At 44.0% G+C, this 19267-nt stretch overlaps 1 protein-coding gene across 2 annotated transcripts in view; it reads left to right on the top strand.

The window, feature by feature from the left end:
* The first annotated feature begins 3484 nt into the window (after nucleotides 1–3484).
* The window catches only part of SLC15A2 (solute carrier family 15 member 2), an 83070-nt gene continuing 67287 nt past the window's right edge, over nucleotides 3485–19267 (top strand). For both annotated transcript variants that reach the window (XM_040070459.1, XM_058421410.1), the window contains exons 1-2: nucleotides 3485–3602; nucleotides 3903–4020. The gene's annotated coding sequence lies outside the window, so the exon portion shown is untranslated. The remainder of the gene's footprint in view (nucleotides 3603–3902; nucleotides 4021–19267) is intronic.

Genomic DNA, 19267 nt, shown 5'->3' with positions numbered 1-19267 from the left:
GGTGTGCTCCTGCACTCCCAGCTGGTTTCCTGGGGCTGTGGTTCACCGGGGCTGTCACCAGAGGAAAGCGAAGGTCTTTGGTGCTTGCTCAGTTTGCCCTGCAGAATGACAGAGACCTCAGCTTTCACTTCTGCAAGAGAGGTGTATTTTCAGCCTTCTTTTTATTCTGCTACATCTGTCCCATGAATGAGATGCTGACTTGGCTCTTGAGTGTATCTGCAGAGTGCCTGGGTGCAAAGAGAAGCCGGAGGCAGAAGTGTTAAAAGCACATGAAAAGAAGGGAGTGTCTGCATGGCAAAGGTTCTTACTGTAGCTAGTGACAAAGCAAAGATTTCCCATTGATTTTCTAAATTGCAGAGTAGGCACAATGCAATACATGGTTTTGAGCTGTTGTACTTGAAATGGCTGAAAATATTTTGATGAAATAATTTTGTTCAGAAAATACTTCTCAAAAGGGGGTGGTTTTGATTAAATTCTACTTGGATCAAAGCGATAGAGACAAATGATTGCATGTTCTATTGCAGTGCAGAGCATGGGAGTTAACAGGACAGCAGGAGCTGAGTGTGAATGCTGAATGTTAGTTTGGATGAATGTATCCCAACTTTGTGTACCAAGCTGGGTTTTTTGGGTCAAGTTTTTATCAATTCATCAATTGAAACAGTTCCACTTTGTAGAAGAGAAATATTCACTAGCCCTGAGGAAGCTGGGTTCAAGTCAGTTTGGTTAAAGTAGTGATGTTTATGCAGTGTGAAGAAGCTCCAGCAGCAAAGATGGTGGCATGCCCAGTAGCCTGCTTGAAGGATACCTGCTGAAAAATCAACCTGGACTTGAAGAGTCTCACCCTCTCCCAGCTGATAGGCCCTCACCACTGGGGTACACATGTATTTCCTTCAGAAAGGATTTGAGAGTCTTTGTTTTTATTTTAAAATGGGATTTTTTGAAGGTGCAAAAATCACTTTGGTAACCCATTTTCTACCCAATACTTGTTTCAGCAGAGCAGCCACAGAAGTGAAATGCAGGATTTACTGTGCAGTGTGTTCATATTCTAAATTAGGAACATTGCCCAGAAGGCCTGCTAGAAATCTTTGAAATCTTCCTTTCAAACTGTATTAGGTATTATCAGTGATATAACCAGATGAGCACAGAGCCAGCTGAACCCCTGACCTCCTCAAATTAAAAAGTCTCTCTGGGTGAATCTGAGTTAAGATAACCCCACCGGATGGGCAGGCTCCCTTTCTGCTTTGGCTTTGCAGATCAAACACAATGAAAACAAACAATCTCTCCAATCTTTGTGCCCTGTTTCAAAGCACCATCTGCCTTGTTCTTGTACAATATCTCTCTCCCTGGTATTACAGCTATCCCCCTCCCATGTATAGGGACAGAAAGGGTGATGGGCCAGTGCAGATGTACTGTGGGTTGCCAGCTGACTCCACTGGTAGATCACTTATTCCCCCACACTGTCTGAATGCATGTGCAGTGTTGTTCAGGTTGTTCTCACTGCAATGTGGGATTACCCATCTGCTCGCCCACCTTTGGTTGTCTTAAAGTTCTGTTCTTACCTCAAGGTGTCTTTAAGGAGTGCAGTTACTGCAACTTGACTTCCTTTGTATTTCCAATCTCTGAACAAGAAATCGATTTTACCTGTTGTGTTTGGCCTGTAAATGAGCAGAGGAGTCACAGGGGTTTCAGTTAGCAGTGGTCTGCACTCTGCATCTACCACGTCTGCAGCAGTGAGGGACTGTGGTGTACAAACAGACCTCAAAGAAGCCTCTTCTTTGGCCTGTGAGGTCCTGTGGCTTTCTGTAAGCAGCATGTAGAAAGCCCCTGAGACAGGAAGGGATGTAACCAAAGGGACTCCGTCTGTCCTAAAATACAAGGCAAACCTGCTTGCGATGTGGAATGCAATTTTTCTTTCACTGCTAGCTCCACATCTCTTGTGGGGGGGAAGGTTCAGGCAAAAACCTCAGCTCCTGGCAGTCCCAGCCTGGCTGCCTGTGCCTTACATCAGCATTCCCCTCACCTAACAGGTATATTGCTTTCCTTCTCTGCCGTCTGTCTCTGATTGATGCTGTCATTTGTGTATTGAGACAACCAGAGCTTATAAATCCTCCCAAATACCCTCTTATTAAAAAGGGATCTCACCTTCAGCTTCAGGGTGGTGAGAAGGGCTTATTATGCTTTTGTTTGTTGGCAGTGCTTGTGCAGGCAGTGTCTCTTGAAGCTGGAGATAGTGCTTGGGTGTGTGGTGTAACGCAGTCAGCGAGTAGTTGCGTGTGTCAAAAGGCACCTCGAGGGCAGGCAGAGGTTTCAAAGGCAGCAGCCTTCAGAAATTGAGATACTTGCACCTGTACTGTCAGGGCTGGCAGTGTGGAGACAGGCATTTGTGACTTCTGAGTGACTGCTCATTCCAGAGCAGTTCAGAGTGATGGCACCAGCCCAAGGTTCCTTTGTTGTTGTTCCTCTCCTGTGGCTGAGGGTGAAGATGGGTGCAAAACCAGATGTCCAACTTAGCAAGTGCTGAGTCTGCCTCACAGAGCCTGTTTGCAGGGCCAGAAACAGCCAGGATGAGCAAGGCAGGTGCTGTTATGAACCACTGAGAAGCTCCTCATCCTGCTCCCTCCTGTGTCCTACGGGCTCTGCTTCCTTAGGGGAGGGCAGGTGTGGACCAGCCATACACCAAACCTCATTTACAGGCTGGAACACAAAGATATTTATGAGAGGAATCATCAACGTACACATTTTAGCAGTATCGACTGTCTACTTCATGTCACCTCCAAAAAACCCATAAAGCTGAAGCAGATGTCTATCTCTGTGCCCAGGTGGATTGAGTTTTCCTGCATTCTGAAGGTTTCTTCCCCATTTTTTATTATTTTGCCTCAGGCAGAAGGGTCTGTTTTAGGGCCAGTGCAATAGCTGTCATAACTTTCTCAGGCTGACACATCAGTATGGTGCCAATCATGGTTATAGAGACCCTGGGACCACTTCATCACAGCAGCTTCACTCCAAGGCTCCTTTTAATCTTTACTAATAAAATTTAAATGACAGTAGCTGTTCCAGTCATGAACCAAGAAAAATCTCTTGTATTATTTCCTCCTCCTTTTTTTTTTTTTTTTTTTCCCCTAGTGTTGGGTTCTCTGTTTTATAGTGAGTTATTTCTATGAGAGCTAGTATCTTCCAGAGATGGCTATGTGAGTCTGAAACAAGTGACATGTCTTTTTAGTGACTCTCTTCTCAAGGAATTTTCCAGAAAAATGTGGAAAATTGTATACTTGGGCCTTTGCCATCTTCATCATAATCCAGGCTGAGGTTCCTGAGGCTTATGGGTGGTTTTGACCAGGAGCTGTTATTAAGCTTGGATAGATATATGCTGCAGGTTTTTCTAATCAGCCATGAGAGATCCGACCCACTGGTGATGCTGAGGTACCTGTTAGTCCCACATTAAATGAGGTGAGCCAATTCTCATGTGCTTCCACTTTTCTCCTCTCTCAGGTGGAAGATGGTAGGATAAGTTTAACAAAACTGCACAACCTTTTCTTTTTAAGCATGAGTGCAATTACATGGCCTGCCCCACTGGGAAATGGGCCTGGCACTTGGAAGGAGAGGTAGAGTGTTTTTTAGCAGATTTTTGGATCCTGCAGGCTGTACAGTCTGCAGACTTGGACCAGTCCCTGAGAGAAAAAAAAAAAAAGGCACTAAAAGTCAAGCCACAGAAGACAGTCTCAGCCTTCCTAAAGTGCAAGGGGTCAGGGAACTGTTTGGAAATCCTGTGGCTTGAACCTCTGTTTGAGTTGTTTCTAGCACTGAACACAGCGGGATTGGAGCAATAATTTGGATTATGCTCATGTCTTTTGCTTATTTTTCATTTAACCTGCTGGTGGCCTGTCTCTTGTATTGCTTTTCAGATCCATTGAGAGTAACTGCTCACGACTGCATTAGTGGGAAGGGATGTTTATGACTGATCCCTTGGTGGTTGCAAAACCCATCATGCTTCATCAAAACATAACACTCGATGTGGTTCAAGTAAGTGCTTTTTTTCTGGTCTGTTCCTCAATCTGTTTCTAGCAGAAAGCTGGAGAATGAGCAGAATCACTGAAGATCTCAGAGTCTTGGTGGGAAGGATGCTGATGTGTGTGGGGTCGTCGGTCTGGTGGGGTGGATGCTGCCCCAGTCCAAACACCACCCCATGAGTGATGAGCTCATGTGCTGGGGTTGTGTGCTCTGGGAGGGGAAGTGCAGGGTTGCTGGGCCAGGTTCCAAGCATTGCTGTGTTCCCTCCGTGTCATTCATGGGTCATGAAGCTGGAGGGGAGGCAGGAGACTGCACTGGTAATGTGAAATCTGAGTGCTGTGACAAAGAGGTGGGAGATGGGAACTGATGTCACTACTCATTTCTCTTAACCTCTTATCCAGTGAATTTTCACTGGTCTAGTATGAGAAAGACCTGCTCCGGGTCCTGCACCACCACAGACCTCCTCTTTGACATCAAGAGTTTTTCTTCCTTTCTTAGCAGTTGGCCTAGTCTCACATGTAAAGAAAATGTCAGTGAATTTAATCAAGGTATCTTCCATCTCCTTTCTGTGTGCACATCACAGGGAAGGTGACATCTGGTGCCTTATTAATACTGCAGCGATGCAATGTCACTGACTCTGTGGCACAAGCAGGCCTTGATTTACTTGAGTATAATAGAGATCAGACTTGGATCCTCACACTGGGATCCTCAGTGTCAAAGGCCTGCAGAATTGGATTACAGTTTCCTTCCTGGTGATGGAAATGAATTCCTGGGGGGAATGAGTTGTTTGGTCTCATCTGAATTCTTTCTGAAGTAGTGTTGACTTCAGAAACTCTAACTGGCAGCCAATGCCTCTCTCCTTGGCAGACTTAGCGGGAAAAACAAGGAATTAGTGATCTGGGAACAACATTTTTTGGCATTTCTCAGCCATCCGTGTTATCTCATTTAGCTACAAGAGGGATTGCTACCAGGAACATCTGCAGTGTCTGGGTGGAGGATGAGCGCGCTTAGGAGACACACTGTGTATCCCAGCCTCTGTCACCTTCTGGAGTCAATCCTCAACAGACTGTCTTTGAAGGAGATGATATTTTTTGTTTGTTTGCTATATTTTCTCAATATCCATGTCCTTCCACCAGCTTACACCTTCCTGCTTGACTGTTTGGCCCATACCCACTGGCGTCACTGTCCTCTTGCCAGCACGCCTTGCTTGAGATCTGGCCCTTTAGCAACGCTGCGTGTTCTGGCAGACTTGACCTTCAAAGCCTTCTGGCCAAACTGTATCTGTCTCAAGAGCTTGGATGTTACAAGGCATCATCAGCTCTTTTTCTCCTAAGTTTCTTCCAGTTGGCTCATTCAGAAAATGCTGCCTATACTGGTATTCGCTTTTCTGACTGTTTTCAGTACTGAGTGCTTCTCAAGTTTCAGAAGTTGTGGGGGAAAGTGAACCAAGCTCATATATCTAAGGGATCCTAACGTGAAGGTAGGTATCCTGATCCTTTGGCCTGTAGAGATTGTTTTTGTAGTAAGATGGGGGTTCTGCCTGCTACTTTTGCAGGAGGTGACTGTAAAGACCATGTACATGGGTGGCTGGACAGGCCTTGGCTGCTTGTTCCCTTGTATGTGGTTCTCACCTATTTCTTATGACAATGGTGTTCCTGGGTACTGTTTATCATCCCTTCCCTTCTGTAAGATTTTTTTTTGTTTTAAATTACAGCAGAAACTAAGAAATTATGGGAAAGTTGGCATAGTTTCTATTTTTCCTCCTTTGGTTATATGTTCTCCAATGGCATATGTACCTGCCCCATTCTAAACTGAAAATACTCCCCAAAGGGTTGTCTCTCCAGGGACCACCTTGTTCCCATTGAGGCAGAACCAAAGTCACACATGTCGTATGGATTCTGGCAGCAGCCTGAGTAGTTCAGGGGCTATTTTCAGGGTAGATGGGGACCTTGCTTCTCGTTTTCAAGAGACCAAGTCCTTTTGAGCTGAGTCTAACCCATATAAAGATTTTACAAGATGTCTTGAGTTTGCTACAGACTAAAGTCATGCAGAGACACTTTCTTGAGTCTATTGCTTTTGGTGGGTCTTTAAAGAATATCATAAATGGTCAGTTTTGGAGCCTAACAGACCCCTAGGGGGTAACTGAGGCTCAAAGAGATACAATAACTCAGGCAACACCTTTTAAACCCCCCCTTTTTTTTCTCTTCCATTTTAAATCTTGTACCCCTGTCCTTTTTTTTTTTTTTTTTTTATACCATGTGCAGTTTCTAGCAGAGAGCACACACAATTCTGTTTATAGGGGACTTGGGTGTAAGTTATTATCTGTGAAGCTTGCAGTCAAGGTAGTGGGTTATAATACTAATTAAGGCAAATGTCACAGCAAGAGCATGCTGACGTTGTCAGAATTAATGGTCCAGAGCATTACTACTTAGCACACCTTTTGAAGTTAATGGAATTGTATTAATTGGGATCTTGGAGGGACTGAGGGACACAGAGTACATCACTCCTGAGCAGCACCTCTGTTATTACATTACAGCTGAAATAACATCCAAGTTCCTCCTGCCTTTTGGGCCCCTTTTGCACAACCATCTCACAAGTGGGTGGCTCTGATAAGGCTCAGGGGAAGGTTGTTTGGTTCTAGGGTAAGAGGTAAAAAAGTCTGTTCTTGCTGTGGTTGCAGAGAATCGCTCTGCCTCCAGAAACCAGTGCTGAGGACTGCCAAAATGCCTCTGGCACAATTCTGAAGGGACAGGGAGATGTGTTCAAAAATACTGTGTAAATACTGTGTACCCTTGTCCCTGAGTCTGATTCTGCAAATTCATCTCCCCTCCACAGTGCTTGTTCCAATGAACATAACCCAGGATAGTGGTGCAAGACACAGTGTCAGAGTGTTACAACAAAAGTGTCTGTCAGCAACTCTGAGTTCTTTTGGATATTAGCCAGCTGTGGTAGCACTGAGACCAGCTCAAGGCATGATTAGACCTAATGCCAACCAAATTCTAGTTTTGAAATAGAAATCAGCAAATCATGAAGGGCATTTGCTTTCTTTGGGGGAGGAAAAAAAAAAAACAAAACCCACACCTGAGGAGCTGATACTTACAGAAAACCAAAACGCAAAACTTTTAATGCAGTGCTGTGAGCAGATGAGGAAAAGGTTGGGGCAGGAAGGAGTTTTCTACTGAGGATTTTGATTCTAAAGCAGAATGTTCTCATTTTCATCCAAGTTTTCCACATGGGGGAAATAATTTTTAAACATCTCTCATATGAAGTAATTAACCATAGATGAGAAATGGATGATTTCAGAAGAAAAGGAACACATGCTATCTTTAGATAATGGTATTAAATCCATTGTGCACTGGAATGGAAGTTTTTATGATACTGTAGATTTTCTGTGCTATTTTATCCTTCTTGAGTTTAGATTTTAAAGAAATTACTTTAAAGCTATGATAAAACCTTTTCCTGTATTAACAGGAGTACAATTATTAATTGTCCTTTGCAATGTTACTGGTATGTAGGTTTGTGATTACTATTGACTAAATTTGCAGGGTCTCACATTCTCTCTTGGGTTAGCATAGGGGAAACATTCATATTTGCTAGAAACGGTAATGATTTGATGTCAGCTCAGTCACCCACTGCGTGGAGGTAGAAACAACAGCATGGTTGAGCCAGTGCTGCCCAGATGGGAAGATCCCTCTCAGCTCCAACCTTGGAGGCTTTACTGCAATATCTGTCCAGAGCTCATCCCATAAGGTGCTGGTCAGCTGAGCAGGAGCTGGAGTATGTGAGCCCTAAATCTGCTGCAGGCTTCCCGCAGGATGTTGGACACACCTCAGCCTCGCTGCTGGATCGGCTGTGCAGCCTGTAACTGGCTGTAAGGGAGGGGAGGCTTTGCCAGCAAAAGCTCTTCTGCTTAGGGCAGTTCCTCTCAGGGCTTGTTACCCTGACCTGAGGCTGCAGAGCTGCTTTGCTCCCAAGCAGGCACAAAGCACTCCTGGCTGTTTAAATCTGTCGCAGTTCTGTTTGAACTGAAAGATTCCTCTGTTCCTCAGCGGAGTGTGTTGTAAAACAGTGACATTTGTTAAATGGAGAACACGCAGGGCAAGGACTCCATCAGCTCTGAGGAGACAGTGAGTAATGATCTCTTAATTTCTGAGAGCTTTAAAGCTGCTATAATATTCTTCAAAGTCAGGGTAGTGTGGTGAGGCCCCACACAGCTATCCTGTGTTCAGGGGCAGGTCGCCTCTGAGCAGACAGCCAGACACTGTTCTTCAGCATCATCTCTGCAGAGGGAAGAGATGTGCTGTGCAATGTGCATCACAGCCCAGACAGATTTATTATTTACTTGTGAGCGTTCCTGTAGCACCCATCACTCAGCTGGTTACCTGCGCCCGCCAGACACTGCTTTGCACTTGGAGTGGTGTCTGCTCTGCCCTTTTCCTGACACAAATCAATGTGCTAAGCCTCAGTGCATTTGGGAAGGAGGCAAAAGTTGCACAGCTGTCACCACAAAAGGAGGAATGGAGGGGAAGGTCATGTCTGTGATCGAATAGGAGCCTGTGGTACAGTTGGACATGGGTCTTGATGTTTTGGATCCCTCGGACTTGTGATGCCAGTGCTGTCTATCTGGTGCCATGGCTTTGTCTTACCCCTTGGACAAGGTCCTGGCTCTGCAGAGCTCAGAAGAAACGACAGGGCAATAACTTCATTTAGGCTGTCTCTTCCCCTCTTGTGTCGATCTCTTGAGCTGTCCTGGGCACATGCAGAGCTTGCAAAGGCTCCCTTTCAGCCACCATGACCTCTGCTGCCGCACACAGCACAAGGCTGAACGAATCCTCGTCTGTCACTTGAAGATGCACATTTGTGCTATTTGAAACTTGGCCAAATAACAACTAACTGGTAATGAACTGTGTGGTTTTGGCTTCAGAGTCTCTGGGACAGAGGGATGGAAGCAGAGAGACGATTTATATCCTCAAGCCTGTTATTTACAAGCAGTCATGCTCCTCATCTTTCTGTAGACAAATGGAAGGAGTTCTAAATTTGCCATATACAGTCCCTTGAGCTAATACTTATGGGAAATATAATTTGAAACATTCATTTGTCCTGGAAAACTGAGCCTGAACAGCACTGCCCTGGGAATAGGTACAATGCCCAGAAATAGGTGGAAGCACTCCATACCATCCTTAGTATAAAGAATTTCCTATCCATACAGACACAACAGAAGAAGCAGGAGGGAAATTAGTTCTCCTGAGTGGCAATTCACCTTATTAATCACTGTAACAGGTGACTAGTTAAGAACTAATTAAGGGCTAACTGTAGGTCGGGAGAAGTGAAGCAGCTACCAAATAGGCATGAAGCATTGGGCATTCATTCTTTAACAGATCACATAAACCTGAAAGTGTACTCCCTACTTTTAGTAAGCATGGGACTACTCACATTTTACAATTAATCTGAAAAACAGTTATGCCTTGTTTCTAAGGAAAAATTTTGTGTGTATGTCTGGGAATACAAACGTTATGTGAGATAACTACAAAGTGTGTGTGTCAGGATCAGGCCTTAGAATTTTTGCACTTCTTCCTTTCTGGACACTTTTATGAGGACAGTGTTTTGTAGAATTCACCTCACACAGAAGCATTTGTTACAGCAGGGGTGGTGAGTTTGTTTGCAAATAGTCTGGTGTTTTAATATCATCACTCTCCCATGCCTGTGCTTACCACCCCCATCAGGAGTTTAAGGAAGAGGTGAAATACAGCTATTTTGTGTACTTTGTTGTTCTTGCAAATCTTCTTTCCATCTGAAATGGGGTTTTTGAGGACTAACGTAAAAGTCAATAGATCCAGTTAAATGGATTGGATTCCCTTTTAATTCTAGTAATTTTACTGGCTTGACTGGAGTTGTTACTGATTTATAAGGAATTGCCATTTGTGCCATGAACTTCTCCTGTGAAGGCAGAAGCCAAGCCCCTGTAATACTTTATGTCTCAGTTTTTCCTCTTCCACCTTCACAGTCTTGTTCCTTGCTGTGAGTGGAAAGAACCAAGTATGGTGAATGCCTAGTGTCTGCTCTGGCTCATGGGCAGAGCTAGTGGCTAGTGGTCCTCAGAGTCCCAGCTAAAGGCTATGGCAGGAGCCTTCTGGCTGTCCTGCTTAAGGCTTCCACTCATATCTGAAGCACATAATTTTTTTCCTACCTGAATATTACAACAAAGTATGGGGAGAAGACTTTTCCTATTTATCTGGGACTACATCAAAGTAATGTTACAAGCAGATTGCCAAATTCCTTTGTGCTCTGGATCTGCCATTCTTCCAGTGTGTACATGAATCAGCCATGCCTTGGAGCTCTGCAGGACAGGATGAGGTGTGGCTTCACAGGGTATCTGCAGCAGACCCATAGTCCTGGGATGTCAGGGTTCTGCTGGCCTGCTGGTTCCCCTGGTCCTGCTTGGGTATCTCTGTGCTGTGCCAATACACTGTGTTCCTTCCCTAGCACTATTACCTTCCTTAGATCTGATGCTCTCTGGATGTTATCTCCATTTCCTGCACAGCCGTTAAGTGCATTTTCTCTTTTAACTGTGTGTTTCATGTATCTGGCAATGGTGAATGCCCTATATTTTCCAGCACCACTTTTGTGGCTTATTTGTTTCTCTCCCTCCTAGATATATTGTTTCTGTCATGGTATTGGGTCCTCCGTCACTGTAAAGAGACAGAAAGAAAAAAAAAATCACTTCATAAATTCCCCCATTTCATCACCTGCTGACTCCAGTTCACCCCTAACATTTTTACTGGAGTAATCCTCTTGTTCACTCTCTGTCTGATACAGGCTTGTCCACAGTGCATTATGCTTCCTGGGAGCCTCTCTGTAAGTCTGGTACTCAATATCTCTTTCTGGTTCCTTAATAATCCTCCTAACTCACTTTGCCTTGTTTTTATAGGTCTTCTAGTCCCCTTGCAGGTAGTTCATATCTTTAATACAATTCTCTTTATTGCTTGTACTCCTCTTTACCTTCTGGCCTAAAAACATTGGCCTCTAATGCCTTGGGTTTTGCTCCTAGTCTAGACTCCTGTAATTAGCACTGAGCTCAGAAAAGGTGAAATAGTAATTTCACAGAGCTGCTCATGAACCTGTGCATGTCAGAGAGCATCCAGGGGCAGAGCCTGGGTTTCTGTGCTACCCAAGCTCTCTGCCCTCCAAACTGTCTGCCCTGGATACTCCAAAGGCCCTGCTGTTCTTTTCCTTTTCTGTGGTCTATTGTTATTTCAAGTACTAACTTTGACTCTTATTAGACCTGTTTGGCATTTACCACAGTGGAGCTTGGCCTGTAGGTGTCTCCTGCTTGCTGATAAGAAAGATGCTGCTCTGGTAGTACTGGGAGGCTGTTATCTCTCATTTTTAGGCTTATATCTGCAGAAAGTTCAGTGCCAGGTCAGTGGATGCAGAGGCATGGATTTGACTGGGTGCTCTAAGGCATGTGGAAATTAACATTGGTCTCTCTACCTACATGGACCATTTTCAAAACTTAAGTGTCTAAGTTAGAAAAAAGTCTAAGGTTATTCCAGTATTGCCCTAAAGCTGGGAAGAACTCAGGAAATTCATGACTGAAGGAAATGGATACCAGGGTGTTCTGTCGATCAGGGTCTCTCAAAGCAAGCATAATCCTCCTGTTAGTTTGTTCTGCTTTCACGGGTCCCTTTTATATTTGATGTCATTATGTGTGCAATTTCAGATGGACTTGGGACTGCTAACAGAAAGGGAACATCTCTACAGGCACCATGTTAACCATGTGAAAATAAAATCCTTTCTCCTTCACGTTGCCAAGACAAAATGGAGTTCTCTCCATGTCCCTGACCTGTCACCCAAATTCCCATCTTGCTTTTTTGTCTGTGGCAGTTACAATGATGAGTGACCCAGCAGGATGACTTTCCATTGAAGGAAGGGCCTGATAGCTGAAATTCTGTGAGGTTATTCAGAGCAGCAAAGATCCTGAGGAACAATTACATCTTTTCCTTAATGGCAAAAAATCTCTGTCAGTATGACCTCATCTTCCCGGTGTGCAAAAGCTACAGATGTGCTTTTAAGGCCCTACAGGAGCTGGCATCTGCATAGCATGTCCTGTGCATAGTATTGCTCTGCTTTGGCACTGGAACTTTGAAACACAAAAGCTTGCATTAAAGTGAGGGAGACCACAACCAAATAATACATAAGTGCAGTACAGTGGAGTATGTATGATTCTGGCATAACAAGAGGCAGGGAGACTCTTAAGAGGAGAATGGTGCTGAAATCTCTGGGTTTCTTTTGTTCACAGAACCAAAGTATGCCATGGAAACATGTTTGCCTTTTTCCCTGGGTACCATTACAAAAATTGACATAGGTAAGAACACAGTGTGTCAAATAAAGTATTAGAGACACTGTTTCCTAAGAAGTTCCAAGCAAAATTAATTTCAGTTATCTGAGAAGGTAATGATACCCCAAGGCTACAGGGATGCATTTTGGATGGTTAGAATATGAAATGCATGCTCCTGTCTCAGAGAGGGTGTATGTGTGTGATTTTCTATTCTTGATTATTAATGTGTATCTTTTTTTGCCTTGCTGGAAGAGACAAAAACAGAAATGAGGAGTGTTCTGAGTTGTTCCCCATGCCTGTATTTGTGCAGGACTTAGCACGTAGTCTCCTGAATCCTCAGGGGCAGAGGTTCTTTCCTCTCCCTGCAAATCATCTAATGATAGGCTGAGAAGAATTCATCTCTTCCCAAGGAAGGGGTTGGAGATGAGCAGGTAAATTGCCTGCCAGAAGAGTTAGTCTCCCTCCAGTGATTAGAAGAACTGTCTCCGTGAGAGTGGATCTCATTGGGTCAGACTAAAGTTGTCACTTTTGTTTAGCTACAGGTGTATGAGAGGTGTCCCACACCTGTGGTCACACTTGCAGAGATATGTAGTGGGAGTTACCTGACTGCCTCTATGCTTAAAGACTCTGTGAATTCTTTTATTCTGTGGAAAACAACATAGTACTTAAGGAAAAAAAGTACTTCCCAGCCTGAGCAGTTGAGGAATTAAGTGATAAGATAAAATCCCATCGTTCTGATCTCCCTGTTAGCTTCCATCTTCTGACATCAAGCATGTTCTGACATTAGTCATGAGAACAACTGTCTGTGGAGTTATTGCTGTGCTATGCCTTGGAGCAGGGCACAGTGCCCTTTCTGTGCTGTCTTTGTTTTGAGGATTCATAGGAATCTTGGACCTGAGATGCAGTCTGGGAGTAAAAGCAAGACAGGCATCACAAGGAGATTATCCTTTTGAAGGGATTTTTTTTTTTAAAATTTTTTTTTTTTTTGTTCTCATTTTCAAAATAATCCATATTGTCTTCCATTCCCAATTCCTGATCAGTTTCAGAACATTTAATTAAAAAGTCACATCCATCTATGCCTGGTGCCCTAGATAGCTTCTTCCTCCACTTTTAAGAGAAGCTAAATTTCCCTAGTGAGGATAAATGGGGAAAATATTCGGCCAAAGTGGGTAGATACCATTTGTATGGAACACGTGGAGAAGGAAAGCATATGTAGAAATCACATCTCCTGACAAGACTGCTCAGGCAAGACATTAGTCACAGGCTGGGAGTCAAATGGCTTCCTGAGTAACACCAGGAAACAGCAGTTTTCATCAAATGATGCATCGCAATATGATAGTTTGGGGCAAATTGCTTAATGCATATGCATTTCAGCTTAACTCACTGTGAAATAAGGACAACACAGTGTTCACTCATCCCAAAAAGTAAATATGTAGGGTAATAAGTTTGCCAGATAGTCATGTCATGGAATGATTCATCAGAGTGTACTTGCACTGAAGCTTATGCACTGCTGCTTGATCTTGACAAACATATCATTTCATATGGAGATATCTGGAAACATCTACTTAATCATCCTGGATTGGACAGGTTTCACCAGTGTCCTGAGTGGGAGGTTCCATCCTGTTCATGAGGAGTGCTCCTGCCCTCTGATGCATGACAATGAAATTTCCGTACTTGAACACTCCAAAAACCAGATGCATGTTTTTGATGTGTGCCCTTGTGCCCATACATGGGGAAGACAAAAGAGGCTCCATTCTTGTACCCCTTAAGCAGGAGGTTATTAAAGTGTGAAGTCCACAGTTAAAGCTGTAAAGCCAGTTTCAAAACTCATGTAGTAATGTTCCCTCTCTTTAATAAGGCTATTCGATGATCTGCAGCAGCAGATGATACTTTTGGAGCATTTAAGTAATACTTCCACTTGGCTTCCAGTTTATGAAGCAGTCTAGTATTTCCCTGGGCTCACTAGTGCTGACTGTACACAACTTCTGGTGTTGGGCATTTAGTCAGCATAGAAGCTTGAATAGAGTTATTGCTATTTTGTGCACAATATGGAAGCGTTTGCTTTTAGATATTTCCCCTTTGCCCAGCTACATCCAATACCATTGGAGCATATCCAATTCTAACAAACAAATCCAAAAGGAATGGATTAATCCAAGTGAGTTACATAGGCAGCCAGCATCAGGAACACCTGGCCTAAAGAGGACATGGTGTTAGATTTCTAATGCTGGCCTGACCTGGTCACTATCTCTACAAAAGCACCAAAGGACCTGGTGTCTCCCCTGGATAATGGGGTGAATTTGAACAGAAGAATCAGTTGCCTTAAAGAAAACTGTTTCAGAAGGATCCATTGAACAAGAACCGGTGGTATTTTTGCTTAGTCTAAAATGAATTGAAGACTTTTTTTTATGATCCTAAAGTTGTTTTGGTTTTCTTTTTAGGTCAGCTCATGTAATGAGAGCTATTGCTCCCATATACAAACCTCTCATCTGTGGCGTTTGACCATGGCCATCAGGATGGTCACAACTGGAGTCCGCTGTGGACAGCCAAAGTTCCCTGACCCCATCCACTTGCTATTATCATTGTTAAAAATCTGCCAGCACTCTCCAGCTGATTCCATGAGACAAAAATACCCTGCTTGTAATAGTCCTTTTCCCAAATAGATCCTTCTTCAGCTAAAAGCCCACTCTAGCCTGCATTATTTCAAAATATTTCAGAACATGTTTTTTCTAGGATATTTCAGAACATTTTTGAGGCATTTCCTTTAGGTGGCAGCAGGAGTACAAGAATATTCAGCCTTCACGGTACCCTGCTCTACTGCGATGGCATGGCTTTGTGCTGAAGAACGTAAACCCGGTTTTACCACCCTTTCATAGCCTAACACACACAAAAGTTTATTATTTTTATTATTAGAGCAACTTGCTGATGAGCTGAAATCATGAGTCAAGACCCTGTCACCTGTCTGGGCAGTTCTTTGGTCTCTGCATGTAACTGGACACTTAACAATAAGGAAATGATGCAGGCCCTGCTTACGAGATCTATCTGGACTTGGTATTGCCTACACATAACATTGTGATGGAGTGTGAAAGGCAAGGAGATGGGGAGGAGAATGCTCAAGGTTGTGTTGCATGTTTCACCTGTTTTAGGAGTTGAAGCAAAACTGTCAATATAAACACAGTTGCTGTAGAGCTGCTAAAGTGCAGAATTCCCCATTTCTGGGATAGCCCTACTTTTGGCTTATCTGCTGGTAGGCCAAAAGATATTTCTCTATACTGCCCCTCATTTTCAGACTCTTTTCCTTCATGTTTGCTTTGGAAGGAAATTCCCAGCTGATGTGTCCACTACATTTCCTGGGAAATGCTTTGAAGTTTATAGTCTGCTTGTGAGACAAGCAAACCTGCAACATCATTTTTCTTTGAACACCAGTATGCTATGGGGTCCCTCGTGATGGAAAACTGGGATCTGTCAACTGTGAACTCCATAGACTGTCATTCAGGCATTTCCATCCAGCTGGAAATGAGCCAGTAACACTCAGCTCTGAGTGGGCCCTGTCTCAGGCCAGTCCAGCTTTGGGCTCACAGGGAACGAGGCAGAGGCTGAGCTTTGGCTGTTGTCTCTCCCACACCTGAAGTGACTGGTGTGGGATCTAGCTGGACATTCATGGCTGAGGGCCTCAAGCGATTGCTTGCATGCTGCTGTGTAAGAGCCTGCTCTGGTTCAGACCCTTGTACCTTCTGAATGTTTTAGCCTCAGATCTCATTTCTCAGTGCTGCTCCAGAGGAGAAATTATGTTTCTCCTGTACATTGGTCCCCTGCCTTCTCATGAGGGCCTTGAAGTAGCCTCACCTTTTTCAGGAACAAGCAGTTACCCCTGTTGCAGTGACTTGTGAAAGCTGTTGGTATAGTTCCCACTATCCTGATGTTCTCTGTCACGCTCAAACCTCCTTCCATTCATCTGTCGATGAACAACTGCTGTTGCCTCACGCCCTCCTGGAGCCTGGCCATTTATCTGGCTTTTATAGTGAGTAAATAATATGCTCAGTTATATGTCTGGAAATAGTGTTCTGTACAAATTCCTGGGGCAATCAATATACAGAGTCATTTTATGTTAGAAATAGCTTGTTCCAAATGGCCATATATATCTTTATTATACTGTAAATTCTCACACTGTCACTGGAAGCCACATATGCCTTATTGCACAGCTTTGGTTGCAGAGCAAGCTCCTTCCCTCCTTCCATTTCCAAGCCTCTTTTCCCTCCCATCCACCTGGATCAAGGCTTAGGAATTGACTGAACTCTCCAATGCACCCCCAAATCTCCTTCTCTTTCTAATGCAAATATCCTATTATGAATTTTTTCTCCCCATGAAGGCTCCACTGAAAGTCTCTTCCAAAAAAACCAAAACCAGATCAGTCTTTGAATGTCCATGCCCTATAGCCTTACTGTTTTGGCCATGTTCCTTCTTGTCAAAATTAATTCTATGGCAAAAGCCTTGAGACCTCCAAGCCAGCATTGAATCCTGCTCTCCCAGGTGCTGTACACAGAGCACAACATAGAGTTGTGCTTGAGTCATCTTGAACCAACAAATCTACCAGAGGGAATCTGCATCCTCTGGTTATGGTCTCGCCATATCTGAAAGGTCTAGTCTGAAAGGCTTGTGAAAGATAAAAAGGTGGGAGCTGGGCAGTCAGATACAGTGAGGACAGTTCCGCCACATCATGGAATATAAAATGCGTTCACACTATGGGCAGGGATTAGGAGATTGGTGCTTACTGCCCCTCAGCAGCTGGGGGGCTGCTTCACAAACATGTCTATTAGCTAGAAAATATCTGGCAGTGGTATAAGAGGGGATTTTGGTAACTGTGAGTCTTCTCTGTAGGAAAAATGTAAAAAAATCATGTGAGAGGCAGAATGTGGTGATACAGATAGGGAATGAGTGTCTTCACACACAGGCACAGATGTTGTTCCCCTAGAAGCACTCTCATTCTCCTTCCTGTGATGGGGAAATGAAAGTTATTTGCAGGGTTAAAATTATGGGCATTGGAGACAGCAAAATAAACAATAATGGCTTGGAGAGAAGACAGGAAGATGAAGCATGGCTGTGCCCTGGGGACAGTCACTGCTTGCACAGCATGTCTTGCTGCTGTACACCATCTCAGAGTGAGTCCCACCTTCTGAATTTGAATTACTTTAGGGGAGATATTTCTTTTTTTACAGTTTTTAGCCCTGTTGTGCCCAGAGAGAGTGAGCAGGGCTTGTCCTGCTCTGGCACAGCTGTAGCAAAGCTAAATGAGAGCCAGAAACCACCATAAAACAGAGGAATGATACTCATGGGGCTGAGAAACATGGGCTGTAGTTTACTGTGGGTCTCAGCTAAGCTCAGAAGAAGTAAGTTTCTTTGCAAGTCTAGCAGATTTGAGCAAGTTCTGAGGAGGCACTAAAATGTCTTGCTGGGAAACAGTTTTTGATTTTCAGAATGAGTGTGGATCAGGTACATCCACTTTGCAGGGCTGGGCCTGGGTGGAGGGGCTGAATCATGGCCCACAGATCTGGGGCTGAGAAGTTTCTTTCCAACCAGTAAGAAGTCCCCTTAGAGTAAGGGTATTTCTGTATGCCAGGAGCTGGTGCTCCGCTTTGCTCAGAGGCACCACATCTTCAGCTGTGGAGATAGTAGTTGTGACTGAGTCATGACCTTGCAGTGCTGCTCTCAGGGAAGATGTGCAGCCATCTCCATGGCCTGACAGAGAGGGGACCAGTGAAACTCCTCAGCATGGTTTTGTGACATGTTTGGGAAGGCTGTCTGTAAAGCCCCCTCCCCTGGGACACGGTCCACATCTCTGTGAGAGTCACCTCCCTAACCTGGACAAGGTGTGAAACACCACCACAGCTCCCTGAAGGCCAGCGCTGCTTGTGTGGGGAGGCAGAGCTTTGCTGGAAAAGCCAATGTAATCCTGCAACATGAAGTCACAGCTGGAGGCAACAGGCACATCCTTTGCTAGTGTAAATTACTGTGACCTGATTGATTTCAGGGCCAGCCTTGGTATTGAAGATGTTGCAAAAAGTTCTTTCCAAGGAGTCTTTAGAGAAATGTTTCCCCCTTGGTCTTCTGTTAACTTGCTTGTGATAATACATCTGCAGTTGCTATCACTCTAGAGCTTGCTCAGAAGAAGAAGAAAGAAAAAGAAAGAAGAAGAGAGGCTGCTGTTCATCTTATTGACTGCTTATTCACTTCTTTAAAAGTAATTAGGAGTTTAATCAGAGTTTCTATGGATTTTTTGGGGGAATCTGTAATTAAAATCTGCACAGTCAACTTGCATTATATACTTAACTTTCCTCCAGAGCTGCTCAAATATCTTTAATATTCTCACGTCCACTAATGGAAACTGTCAAGTACCTCAACATAAAAACGAGCAGCAAATCCCTTGCAACAGGCTGCCAAACTGCAGCCCCCAACAGTTTTTGTTGTTGTTGTCAGGGAAGGTCTGCTCTGTGATCATAGTCCAGGCTGTAGGCTAACAGGCCTGATCGAGTCCAAGCTGAATTTTCTCTAATGAATAGAGATGTTTCTTTTCATCAGCATATAGTACAGTGTATGGAGAGGGGGAAGGGAAACAGAAGATAAAAAAAAAAAGCTGTCTGACTGTGTAGGGATGGAGCCAGTCTCTTGATAAGCTTTCAATTAAGAGCAGATTAAAATTAGGTTTATCTTCTCCTGAAAATGGCAATGACGTTAATATAATAATACAATGTAATAACTTAATAACCCAGTTGGAGGTGACTCATCCACATTGGAAAGATCACATTTTTGCTACCTAGTTCTGGGAAGGTTAAGTGTGTCCATCCCTCATTCCTGCAGGTGTGCAGGCACCCATGGGGAGAAGGAAAGCTGGACAGTAATTCACAGCCTGGGAGGTTTGGTGTGACT

The sequence above is a fragment of the Hirundo rustica genome, chromosome 7 (genome assembly GCF_015227805.2).
Source record: "Hirundo rustica isolate bHirRus1 chromosome 7, bHirRus1.pri.v3, whole genome shotgun sequence".
Classification (NCBI taxonomy): Eukaryota; Metazoa; Chordata; class Aves; order Passeriformes; family Hirundinidae; genus Hirundo; species Hirundo rustica.
The sequence above is the reverse complement of the archived record's forward strand: the minus strand, read 5'-3'. Positions and strand labels throughout refer to the sequence as shown.